General features: G+C 41.6%; 1 protein-coding gene across 3 annotated transcripts in view; it reads right to left on the reverse strand.

Moving 5' to 3' along the window:
* The window catches only part of ARHGEF5 (Rho guanine nucleotide exchange factor 5), a 90,350-nt gene extending 78,471 nt beyond the window's left edge, over positions 1–11,879 (reverse strand). The window contains exons 1-2 of one of the 3 annotated variants that reach the window (XM_078394136.1): positions 11,482–11,879; positions 8,128–8,298 (exon numbers count right to left, since the gene is read on the reverse strand). The gene's annotated coding sequence lies outside the window, so the exon portion shown is untranslated. Of the gene's footprint in view, positions 1–7,819; positions 8,066–8,127; positions 11,349–11,481 lie in introns of those variants that run through there. The other 2 variants (XM_073000928.2, XM_073000930.2) reach the window with 2 other exon arrangements.
* Positions 11,880–13,363: the final 1,484 nt, after the last annotated feature.

Consider the following 13,363-nt stretch of genomic DNA (forward strand, 5'->3'; position numbering starts at 1 on the left):
GATTATCCGGTTTTCAATGCATTCCTATGGGAAATGGTGTTTCGCTTAGCGATGTTTTCCCATAGCAATGTTTTTTGGAACCAATTAACATCGCTAAACGAGGCACCACTGTATATCCAAACCGTGCAGCTCCAACAGATTCAAGGAAGTTTTTACCCCCAGCTTCCATTCCCAGCAAATGTCTCCTGTGCAAAGCACCATGATACCTGGTGGGAACTCTTTTTCAAGTATATACACATCTGACATGGGTGGAAAGGAGATTCAGGAGGGCACTATTTTAGAAGCATATGACACTGAAAACACCCCTGCCCACCCAGGTGCACTTGAGGCAGCCAATGCCAAAATAAGTTCCAGGCTACCAGGGAGGAGCTTGGAGCAGTGAAGGGAAAGGCCTTCTGCAAATGTAAAAATGCCAAAATTATTTGTTGCCTAGGGAAGATGATAAACCTGGAAGACCAGCCATTCTCTCTGGGTGCAACACATGCATCTCTCTCCCTGACATGATACTGGTGGGAAGTGGAAGCCTCAGGCATAGGGCAATAGACAAGGGAAGGACACAAGTGGGCCCTGTTGAATGTGGTCATGGTGGAGGGCAGCCATACAGCTCAGGAGGCTCTGAGGGACTTGCTGCAGCAGTGGTGTCTAGCTACAGAAAGGCAAGGTATGTTTGTCACAGACCATGGGGCAAACATGGTGGCAGGATTCCAGGCTGAGAAGATGAAAGGGGCTGCAGCATATGGCCCACATTCTCAATCTAGTTGTTCAGGGTGCTTTGCAAGGTATAGAAAACACAAGCATACCTGATACACTTGAGTGGGACAGATGATAGCAAGGCATTTTCACCAATGTCTGGGGCAGTGAGCTGTTGCAGGAGAGGCAAGAAAAATTGAGATTGCCACTGTGCCACCTAATCCTGGATGTGGCAACTCAATGGAACCCCACTTTCTACCTGCTTGAAAGAGTGCTGGAATGATTTGGCACTGGAAACTTCTATTGGTTTGGCTGCTTCTTTGGGCAGAGAAGAATGGGACATTATGGGCCAAGTAGTCTACATCCTCCAAAGCATGATGATAACATAGACTCTAAGTGGGAAGACAGATCACCAGGTAATCTCAATGTTCTAGAGGTTGGTTGGCATGATGGAGGGCAAAATGAGGAGACAACAGATAAAGTTAATGGGAATTCCATAGAGGGAGTACAGCATTTTTTATCTAGCTTGAAGTGGTAGCCCTGTACTGCGCGGTGGTTCTCAAACCTGGGTCCTCAGATGTTCTTGGACTGCAATTCCCAGAAGGATTCACCATTTGCTGTGCTGGCCAGGATTTCTGAGAGCTACAGTCCAAGAACATCTGGAGACCAGGTTTGAGAACCACTGAGCTAAAGGACCTGCTCCACCACAAGCTTGCCTCCTTGTGGAAGAAAAAAGGAATACATTCTAACAACCCTCTTGGACCCCTGAATTAGTGGGCAATGGATATTAAGCAGCAGCGGAGGGTGGGGGGTGGGAAGCCAGCCAACTTTTCATCACATCCAGCAGCAGCTAGTGAAGAAGGTCCAGCTAGCACTGAGGGGTCACATAGAGCAGGAAGAAACTAGCCATATCCATAGCACTCAAAAGAGTTGTACTAGCAGTTGTATTTTAGATTCCAAATCTCTCACCCCTGCAACAACTGGGCAAGAGTTTTGGGACACTGTCTTCACAAGCATGCCGGGGGCCTGTCCTCCAGAAACACGATCCCAGAGAAAGAACATGCCGGAGGCAGTAGTAGAGGCAGGAGCCCTGCAAGCCAAAAGAGACTGATCACTTGTCTTATTGGGTTGAGAATGTTGATGCTAGTGCATATACCTGCCATACAGTGATGTTGACAAATGAATACTGATGAGAAGTATGCAAGGATATACTTTTAGATGTTTGGAAGTCTTTTATAGAAGCTTATGTGTAAACATTCTCCATCCCACCTTTTTTTCCCTTTCTAAAATAATTTTAATTATGTTTCTACAGTAGTCCTCTTCTATTTCCTTTGCTGAATTTTACCATATTTTCACTACAGCAGCCGAAGGAGGAGGAAGCCAAAAGGTTTTGCTTAAATACTTGTTTTTGTTAGGCACCTTTTAGGTTACTGCCATGACTTGTAGCCAATATAAACAAACATACCTAGGGTGGAGTTACACATTTTAGAGGCAGTCTATGTTTCCTGTACAGAGCATGCATGTGCCAAGTTATTGCGCTGTCCCCTACAGTGCTTATGTGCCCAACATTATAAGTCACAACATAAGGCAGTATCCTGCTTGGAATAGCTGACAATGGGATGGTGAAGTGAAGAAACTGATGTCTGGAAAGGGGATAGATGCTGCTAAATGTAACAAGGGAAGACCTTGTTTCACAGATGCTGTTTTCAGTAACAGCCCATCTCAGAGTTAACTACAATGCTACCCACACTTATTTGAGAATAAGACCCTTTGAACTCAACAGGGTTTACTTCAGAATAAATGTGCTTGGGATCTGGTTGGTTTGTTCTGGCTTCAAGCCACAGCAATTAAAAAGAACACTTCATGTTATTGCATTATAAATCTCAGTCTTGACAATCAGTTGAATAAAAAGAGCATTAGTATAGAGTGGAATTTGTCACATGAAGTAACAAAGGTATATCCACAAAGAATTTGTGGGATATATCAACCAAAACATTAATTCAGCAAAATGTAATTAGATCAGCCTACATTATCGACAGTTCTTAATCTGGTTTGAGCAACAAAGTGTTTTGTGTTGTCGTAGTGTTTTTAGTCCACCATCCTGCTACTTATGGATGAAACATGGTTACAGTGGGGTCTCTACTTAAGAACTTAATCCGTATTGGAAGGTGGTTCTCAAGTGGAAAAGCTCTTATGTAGAATCTGCATTTCCCATAGGAATGCATTGAAAACCATTTAATCCGTATCTGCTCTTTTCCGTCCATAGAAACTAATGGGAAGCTGCTATTCCGCCTTCTGCCACTAGAGGGGGATATTTTTTCTTTTTTTTTCTTAGGTCAGGGAACAGTGTTAAAAGCACTTCTGACGAAGTTAATTTTGAAGCAATGGACTGAAAACCAATTAATCCGTTCTGGCTGTTTTTTTGTTATGTAGAGGTGCGTTCGTACATTGAAGCATTAGTTCCCATAGGAACTAATGCAAAGCTGGTTAATACGTACTCTACCACTAGGGGGAGAATTTTTTTTAACCTAAGATGACCTAAGGTTAAAAAAAGAGCAGGAAAGGTTTTTTTTCCTGTTCTTATCTAGGATTTCTGTTCTCAAGTAGAAGCAAAATTTAGCAAAAGGAGCTGTTCTTAAGTAGAATTGTTCTTAAGTAGGGACGTTCTTAAGTAGAGACCCCACTGTATCTAGAATTGGATCATCCATTTAGCTTTAGCATGCACGGATGGAGGCCACTGGGCCACAAAACAAGTACAGGAGAGTTGTGTTTCTGTCTGTTTCTGCCACTCTGCTTTGCACACAACTTGAGGCAATTTATCTTTGGACTACTGATTTGGGGAGCAGACAGCATGGGAAAGGTGGAAGGATGACAGCTCTGACTCTATGGGCACCAGGGCCCATGACTCCATCCCTTGACTGCTGTTGTCTATGCTGTCAACTGCTAACACCCATGATACTTAGGTCAGCCATTCTACAATTAGCCAATAATGTTCTGCCCTAACTTCTTTGTAACAACCTTGCAAAACCTTTCTGAAAACTTCTAAAGCAATATATTGCTGTATATCTTTCAATGTACTATATTGATATGATAATGCAATTGTTAAGCCAATATCTTGCTCAATATTTCTGTGCATCAAGCACCAACTGCATGCAGAGCTATCACAGTGATTTGACATGACAGCAGTCACATGAATGGCTGGCGTGATCAGGCCAATACCACTACTATATCATCAGATTGCTGCCACAGCTTCTATTTGGAGTTCCAAATGCATAAATATTAGTCTGTAAGAGACCAGAAGATACTTAGTTAATGGTCTTGCAGCAACAAACATATACGGCTTCCCCTCTAGCTGTTTTTCACTAACTTTAATGCTAAGACACCTATTTCATAGTGGACAAAGAGCATGGTATATCCTGATGCTGTATCTCAGTGCTTGTCTATGAAAGACTTCAGCATGTGACCTTTTTACAGACATTTTACATGATTATTATTATTATTATTATTTTTGAGGGAGAAAATCTGTGTCTTTCTTAAAACAATTAAAACAAAGCAGGGTCATAATGCAGCCTAGCTATTCACTCTGAAGTCCCAACTGATCTGTAGGAGTGTGAAATTTCTCTCTCAGTGAAATTGGTGAGGATGGTAAAGTAACTAACTATGACTTAATAATATCGTAGGTGGTTCCCCCTGAACACACACTTTTGACTTGATGCTTGGGGGTAAACTAAAAAGTTGCATGAAGTTTGTTTGTTTACTGTTTTTCAGGGACCTTGTGTTTAACCCAAAGAAGTCCAAACAGAAGGAGGAGAGACAGGGACTAAATGATCTTTTTTACCTGTGTAAAAGAGCAAACCTAGGGATACTTTCCAGAGTGTACCATCCAACTCCCATATCAACAGAGCAGAAGAGACAGAAATCATTGAAAGAGGGTTAAAGCAACTGGAAATAAGTAAAGAGGCACTAGGGGGTGCGAATTTGGTGGGAAAGGAGGAGGATAGAAAGAAGGAGCAGAGCAGTCTGAAAGAGGAAAAGCGAGAGGGGTGTTGGGCTGAGGAGGAGATTACAGAGCAAAGAGAAGACTTAGTAGATTTGATACAAGAAGATCCCTGGACAGGGGAATGGGTAGAGTTTCGAGTAACCAGAGAATAAGCAGAGAAAGAATGGAAAAGACAAATCTATAGAAAACCACCAAATTGGGGTGAGACAGAGGAAAGGAAAAGGAAGAAAGAATATAAAGCTTGGAGGGAAGAACAAATAAAGAACAGAGGAGTATATGGCGCCAACTGGGAGATCCCATCTGAATGAAGTACCACCTGGAGGAAAAGGGTTAAACAAGCCACTTGCACAAAATATTTATTTATTTATATTAAAATATGTGGCTTGACTCATGCTAACCCTGGTTCACTACTGGAAGTATTATTCCTCATGTCCACATAATGGGATGGACAGTGTGTGCTGCAGTGAATAATTATACCTCTATACCCTTTTAGACAGGGGAGATAGCCACTAAATGTGGCTATAGGTTTTCATGTGCTGTGGTTCAGATAAAACAGAGTCTTTTTATGGTCAAGAATTATGCTGACAGCTACTTTCATATATACTCTGCAGACTGTGCCTAATAAAATCAGATAATAAAAATTTCTTTTTGAAAAATCACAAAATGACAGAGGCAAGATGAGGACTTGTGTTGCTCATCATCACCAATGATGTCATGGATACTGTCTACTAGGTATGCAGCCATAACACTTGCAATGTTACATGCCACACATCATTAACTGTTGCAACTGACATGCTAGCTGGCCTGGGGGGAAAAGTGGATTCTGAATGACAAAGCATTAGTGTGAGTGTTGGGAAAGAATTGTTTCAACAGATGTGCTGTCTTCAAGAAAGCTACTCAATCCTGGAGAAACAGAGAAAAACAACTGTATAATTATTGTTGAGAAAAATACACTTTGGCTCCAGTCCATAATTTGTGGAGCATGTGGGTTGTTACAACTGCTGAGCTTGGGAGATACACATGTCCATATGCATCAACAGATAAAACCCATTAAGTTCATTCTAGTCTGGATGTTCTTTTTAACACAGACACACCCATCAGCTATATGAACAGGTCTCACCAGCTGGATCAGAGTGGCTGCTTTGAAAGACCCTCCAAAATTCTTATCTTGGGAGCAACGCATGTTCGGGCTTGTTCACAACTATCCCTCCCCTTGGCACTGGTCCCTTCAAATGTAACTGGTTAAAGAGTTAGTTACCTCTCAATTCTTCAACAACCAATACTTGGCAGGTATTTGGATCTCTCTTCCTTCCAAGCTGTCAAGCCTTTGGTGCACTCTCTCTCTCTCTCTCTCACGTGATGTCATAGCAACAGTATGAAAACTGACCTGTTTTCTAACTTGGGTTAGAATCCCCTACATACCCTAAAGACCCATTCTGGAAAGACTAGAAATCTTCTCAAGCAAGCTTCTAGGAGCATGGATTAGGGATGTTTCAAATACTAACAAATGTTCTTTTCCCTGACCAAACAAACTGTGTCTTAACATTTTGAGATGCCCTGTTAAGAAATCTGTCAACTGCTATGAGATTTTTCACTCTTGCATGACAGCAAAACCCCAGGTATTGTTCATTAGCATTAGTACCCCTATTAACATCATCATTATCAAATAAAAAAGTTTATCCCAAAAACATAGGGTATTTTTTGCATTTAAACACCGATTTTACATTTTAAAAATCATCTGTGTTCTTTAAAGATCCTTATATTTATTTATTTATTTATTTATTTATTTATTTATTTATTTATTTATTTATTTATTTATTTATTTATTTATTTATCATGAAAAATATACTTTGTGCAAATCACCACATTTTTGTAGAAAAACAAACAGTTCTGCATTTTTTTCCTCCGAGGTAAATTCTAAAATATGAAAAACACAGAAACCTCACATTTTCTTCAGGTAAGGAGAAAAGTTTTATTTTTCTCTTTTTCAACTGTGATCGTGAAATATCAAGGGCTTACATCCCCATTATGGATGAGTGCAAGCAGAAGTCCAAGGAAATCTTTGTTTTCCTGGCATTGCATAAGTACATGACCGTCTTCCAATACCAATGTCTTCGCAACACAAATCTCACTGCCCCCCCCCCCGCATTTTTTCCACCAGGATCACTTGCACTCTCTGCTTCTTGTAAGCCCCCAAAAAATTGCTCTGGAAGGCTGGGGAACCCTCTCTAGTGGGATTGTTGGCATCCATGTACCAGAAGTATGAGGGGAAAGCAGTTGCCATTCAGCAAAAACTAGCTACCAAAACAGACTGTTGGATCTTGGCCAGAAAAGTGGACCAATAAAAAGTTTTTGTTTAAGTTATTTTCCATAATGATATTTTTATAGTGATACTATAAAACAGGGGTGGGGTGGGGTTCTTTTCAGAAGTAGCCTTAAGTTAACTGTATTTGGAAAGGTAAAACAGACAGATACAGGAGAAACACATTTGTCTTAAAGCCTTTCCCATAAGGAAGAGGCAATGCGGTCACCGATGGAGGCAGAGAAGTCAGAAATTCCTACAGGTTTGAGCAAATCCCTCACCTCTTTGTCATCACAGCCATCTCCTCTGCATGCCATAAAAGTCACAGGACATAAGCAAACAAAAAACAGAAGGGAAAAAAGAAAGCTGACCAGAGTTCAAATGCAGTCTATTCCACTTGACCACTGTCCTCAGTTGGCCCTCCAATTAGGGAGGCGATGCTGCAATTACTCATCTCCCAGGGCGATAAGAAGCTGAAGGAGATGCTGTCCAGTGGGTTCAAATCTACCCTTATGGGGAACAAGATAAGTTTCATGCCCCAGGTATCACCAAGAGGCTCACATGAGACTCACTTAGCAGCTATGGAACTCGCTCTTTGAAGAACTATATTGATCTAGATGGAGTTAATAGTTACATTTTCACATCTGGCTACTTCCCTGTACAAATCTTGACTAATTAGAATTTGGGCCCAGGCAATCTAGCTTTGATACAGAAAGATATGTTCCGTGTTTTTTCCACAAAGGAGGTGTGGCTCAGGCCCACCTGTTGCCCGAGGCAGATAGAAAAGCTAAGACATAAACCCGGCACCCCTACAAGGCAGTACTTACAGAGAGACTGTATCCAACAGCAATCTAGGCAGGCCCTGAAATACTATTCCCTGAGTGGGGGGTGGGAAACAAAAGACAAGTCGTGGATTTCACTCTACATTTTAAAATGGTGGAGTCCTTTCTCTTCTTTCTTCCCTTGCTATTGCCTGCCCGACCCATTTACATTCTTGATTAAATCTGACACAGCACAGCTGGAATTTCTGTGCAAGGCCCCACGCGTCTCTTTCAACTCAACCAGGAATGTGACAACGGAGCTCAGTTTTTCTCCTTTTATCACAACTCAGAGGCAAAAATCCCAAAAATCTTACCTGATTGGTGTCACATCCTGGATTGTTGGGTCAGTATTTCCCTGTCAACCTGGCTCTGCTGGTGGCTTTCACTTGTGGCTGTTGTATCCGACTGAAGTTTCTCTGCCTTCCCTGAGGCTGAAGGTGTTTCATCTGTGTCTAACTTTTTCAGGTGAGTATGGGTGAACACACCTACAAGTTGGGAGAGACAGGAAGGGACAGGCTGATTGGTCTCCTTCACATAACACAGAGTCTAGTAAGGAAATAGATTGCTACACCAGGTGGGGAGAGGAGGGAAAAAAGCTGCACACAAAGGAAAACAGAAAGATAAGCACATAGACTAGGGAGAGGACAAGGCAAGTTAGAGAGATTGTTGATTTATGCCTCTCAGTTGGCTGGAAACTGAAACCAACAAATAACTTTCTTTCCTCTGAGTAGTCCACAAATATCTTTTAGTAAATAATTTCTGGATAGTTGTTATTGTTCTTATTAACTGATTCAGTGCTATCCATGTGCCTTCACTTTGGTGACTCTGGGAAGGAAATTATGCTTCTAATATAAATACAGACAGCGAAGGAGGGAAGCCCGCAGATTGTTTATCTGGTATCACAGGATCCATGTCCTGATCCCCTCCTTGTCAGTGGGTGGTTCAGCAGGACTTGTTAGAGAAACCAGGCACTGAGTGTTTCAATGCAGTTCAGCGTGGAATCATTACATCCTTTTGATTCATATTTTACCCAGAGCAGCAGTGGCCTCCGCCCTTTATAACCCCTGCATGTTTTCCAGTGCTAGGTTGCAGGCAGGGAGATCAAGAGAAAATGAACTTCTGGATTTTCTCAGCTAGAGGGATACAGTTTTGTTTATGAATTACAAGATCAAAATGTGTGGGATGAACAAGAAATATATATAGAACATCCAAGAGAATAACGGTATAAGTAAAGCTTATCTGGTAAAGTAAATTTAACACTGGAACCCCTATGTTCCCCACAAATCTCTCATTACTTCCCATTCCTATCTTGACAAAGAAGGCTTCAAGCTCATAGGAGACCTCAAATTTGGACACCTGTTAATTTTCTGGTATTTAATTAATTTCACAGTTAAGACTGCAAATTTAAGCAAATAGAGAAAGACTAGAAAAAATTCATTGAATAAAAATATGTTTAAATTATGTCTTTTTTGGTGCCTTATTTTGTTTGCAAGTGTCCTTTCTTTTAACAATAATTATGGCAGGTGTGAACAGAGGGGAAAGGGGGCAATCCCCTCTGAATCATAATTCCAGAACCTCCAGCTTTTTCAGCTCTTATTAGATATGATGATAAATGACAGCCATAGTTCTTATCATTTGTTTTGTAAACAATTAGCTTGTGCCTATAGTTTTCAGTGGCCAAAATCATGTTGCTTAATATAGTAAATTGCACTAGAGTAGGCCCAGTGAATCAATGAATATTTGTGAGTCAATTCTTCCATACATTCCATTGATACAAATAAGAATACTCTAACTGAAAAGGATAATACATCAGAATTTACTTGATGGCATGTGATTATTACCTGGCTTTATCATAGTAAGTCACAGTGAAATGAGACCAGTTTGAATTAATGGAGCCTATGAGGAGCTGATTCACTAAATTCCCACTGATTTAATGGGCATGTTGTTGTTTAGTTGTTAAGTTGTGTTCGACTCTCCATGACCCCATGAACCAGAGCACGCTAGGCCCTCCTGGAGAAGGAATATTTGTGTTCATTTAAAAATCATTGTTTTGGTCATCTCTTATAGGAATTGATAACTGCCCCATTAAAAAAAAGTCAGAAATCTGGAAGGTTCGTATAACTGCAATTGGGCAAGTTGGTATCACTGTGACCTATCCACTCACAACAAAAGATAGCAGCCTGAACTTTCTAATTGAGTTTTTCTTCCCTTGAAAGTCTAAGAAATGTTAGATTATGTTGTCCATTTATGCAGATTAAATCAATCAATCAATCAATCAAGGATTAAAAAACATTGTTATACCCACAGGAGTTTTTGTTATACCCACAGAGTATTGTTATATCACAGGAGGCAAGGCTGTGAAATACAGTAAGGAACGTATGGAGTGTGTGTATGTATTCCTTGAAGAGAAACCACCTTTAATTTGAGACTGTGACTATGCTGAATTTGTGGTTGTATCTGCTTCCTCTTCCAATTCCTGCATTTGTGGCATTTTCCCTGATAAAGTGATCTGGTGATAATAGAAATACAGAAAGATTTAAGAACTCTCAGTTGGTCTAATACAGGTGTTGCCACAATGTAGATCCTGGGATTTTCTGAGTTGCCCAGACAGCAAAATTTAGGGGTGTGGATAGCAAACTCTGTGGGTAATCTCACCTTCCTATTAATTTACAAACATTCCCAAGGTATATTATGTGGGAAAATAGGAGGGAGAGAGTTGAGTATTTGCAACTGCAAGTGGAAAAACAGTACCCAAGCAGCAGGTCTTCCCACTGGCAAGCAACAGAAGAGTAAGCTTAGTACAGATATGCCTGTTTTGGTGGTTTTGATTCCAGGCTTCCAAATTGACACAAATGGAATGAAGATCAGCTAACATCTGCTAAATTTTGTGTGCAAGTCAATTTTGCCATGTTTTGAGAGGCCTCCAGCACTCTGCACCCCCTTTCTTTTCTTTTCTTTACTTTTTTAAAAGTCTGGCTACCAGAGGGCAAGACAGGTCCCCCCATCCAAGGTTTCTAGAAGATATTTTTTGGAAGAAAAAAGATTGGTGAGCAGGAGTTGTGGGAGCAGATTCAGCCTTCCAAGGCATAGGAATTGAGTGTTTGTAGTTGCTGAACCTCTGGGGATTGCACACTATCGGCCCAGACAGCATTTCCCAGTGACACCAAGTTGAGTGATTTTATTTTACAGGGACTTTTTTCCTAATATATAATCTGAAATTGTCAATGTTATACTAAGGATGCTAATACCAGAAAATGGTCAATCTGTTCTTAAGTGCTATATTCATCTATTTCCTGCTCCTTCTTCTTAGGTTCTTGGTTTTATTTTATGTCTTTTGCAAATATCACAATACCTCTTCTGCTCTTCATTAGTGCTGTCAGATTTTTTAGCTAGGCAGCTTCTGCCACTTCTGGAAAAAATTCCTGCAGGTGTCCATGCATGCACAGGGGCCTCAAAAGCTACAAGTGGCTTCAAATCTCTCTCTCTGGACAACTGCAAGGCCCTGCAGATAATCAGCCACACTCACTCTGGCCCTACTCCCTACCTCCCTGGCTATACCAGATGTGCTTACTAAGCCTACTCCAGGAGAGACCTTATAAGCTCAGTGGCCTTAAATAAGCAAAGCAGTAATAACAATGATGAAAACCAAAATGTTAAAAGCTGCAAACCTGCTACATTGTTGTGAGGCAAAATCACATACTAGTCTCTCCTCTGAGCTGAGGCCACAAACCATTTCCCAAAGGACACAGTGCACTGTCAGCTATTTGGGTATAACCCCACAGTGTCTGTGAAAGAAAGAAAAAAAAAAAACCAAAATATTTGGCAAGCTGCTGGAGCCCACTCATCAGAATTATAACTCTTATATAAGCCACTTCTTTTCATTCTGTATCAAAATCAATTCAGACCATCCTTTCCCCTACCATTCCTCCTGCACTGCCAAGTTTCAAATAATTTGGTTGCACCACTTCTACCTGTGAGTCAGAGAAGCTACTCCTCCCCGATTCCAATTTATTTTCATTGTTACATTTCTATTCTGCTTTTTCTCTAAGGAGCGTGCATGGCTCTTCTCTCCACCTTATCCTCCAAACAGCCTGTGAAGTAGGTTATGTTAAAAGGGCCTGGCCCAAGGCCTTCCAATGAAATGCAGCGTGGGGAGGGGGAAAGGAGGGAGGGAGCCAGTCTGGGCCGAAGGGCTGAGGGCAGAGCTCCAGTAGCTCACGCTGCATGGAAAGTCCGTCCTGATGTCAGCTGGCAAAGAACTTGTGTAACCCTGCTTGGCTGGCTATGGCAGAGAGAGAGAGAGAGAGAACAGGAAGCAAATGTTGCCAGTATGTCATGAGCTCTGTTGTGACTCATAATGATTCAGGCAGGAGAAGTCAGCTAGCCTGGTCTGAACCTTCCTTAAGCCAAAGTATTTAAACTTAAGCTGATTGCATGTGTGCTTCCCATTCTGAAGTCTCTGCACGGGACGTTTGGACTCACAATGCCCTCCGCAGGAGAGTTGCCTTGTACTGCTGTGTTACCAAAAAAAAATAGATGTTGCACACTAGGTGGGCTGTTGCCACTTCGAATCTCAGGACTCTGATTAGAAGGGAAGGCAAAGGCTTGGCTTCTACCAAAGTCCAATAGAACCTGAAGCTCCTAGAGAAAGCTTTTATTGCATAATTATCCTGCCTCAATCATGTTTTTTTTAAACAGGCATGCCACTTTTGTAAACCTCCTGAGTTTTCTCACTGCTTCATACATGTTCCTACTAAAAAAAAAAATCAGTGAAGGAGGAAAACATAAAATAGTTGTACATTGCCTTCTCATAACTGGTTTTGGGAACTCTCTGTATGGAAGCACTGCAACAGTGCATTTGGGGAGACAATCAAATATGGCTAGTCCAAAATGCCAGAGGTGCACTTTATCTTACCTGCCGTGAGCCTGTTTTATTTTGCTTTGTTTTGCACTGCTCAGCAAAAATGTTCAGTGCTCAACTTCCACTGAAATAAAGGAGGTCTCAGAAATATGCAGCTGGATCCTATATGCTTGCATACGATTGTAGCCTTTTGTTTGTTCAGTTGTTTAGTCGTGTCCGACTCTTCGTGACCCCATGGACCAGAGCACGCCAGGCCCTCCTATCTTCCACCACCTCCCGGAGTTGGGTCAAATTCATGTTGGTTGCTTCGATGACACTGTCCAACCATCTCATCCTCAGTCGTCCCCTTCTCCTCTTGCCTTCACACTTTCCCAAGTGTGTAGCCTTAAGCAGATTCTAAACATCCTTGCGGTGAAAAATCCAATGGGCTACCAGTGCAACCCTCTGATTGTCTAGAATGGGGGGGCCCTCCAAACTTTTCACACAGAGGGCCACATAATATATTTGCAATATTTTCGAGGGCCAAAGGAATGCGAGCGTACATCTATGTACTTGCCTGCACACGCACACGCACTCCCACCCACCCACTTGTACGCACACACACACACCTGCCCGCCCACACTCACACCTGCCCACGCACACCCACACACACAGATGGGCAAGATAAAAAAAGGCCAGGCTCCACCGGA

Source organism: Pogona vitticeps, chromosome 5, assembly GCF_051106095.1.
Source record: "Pogona vitticeps strain Pit_001003342236 chromosome 5, PviZW2.1, whole genome shotgun sequence".
Lineage (NCBI taxonomy): Eukaryota > Metazoa > Chordata > Lepidosauria > Squamata > Agamidae > Pogona > Pogona vitticeps.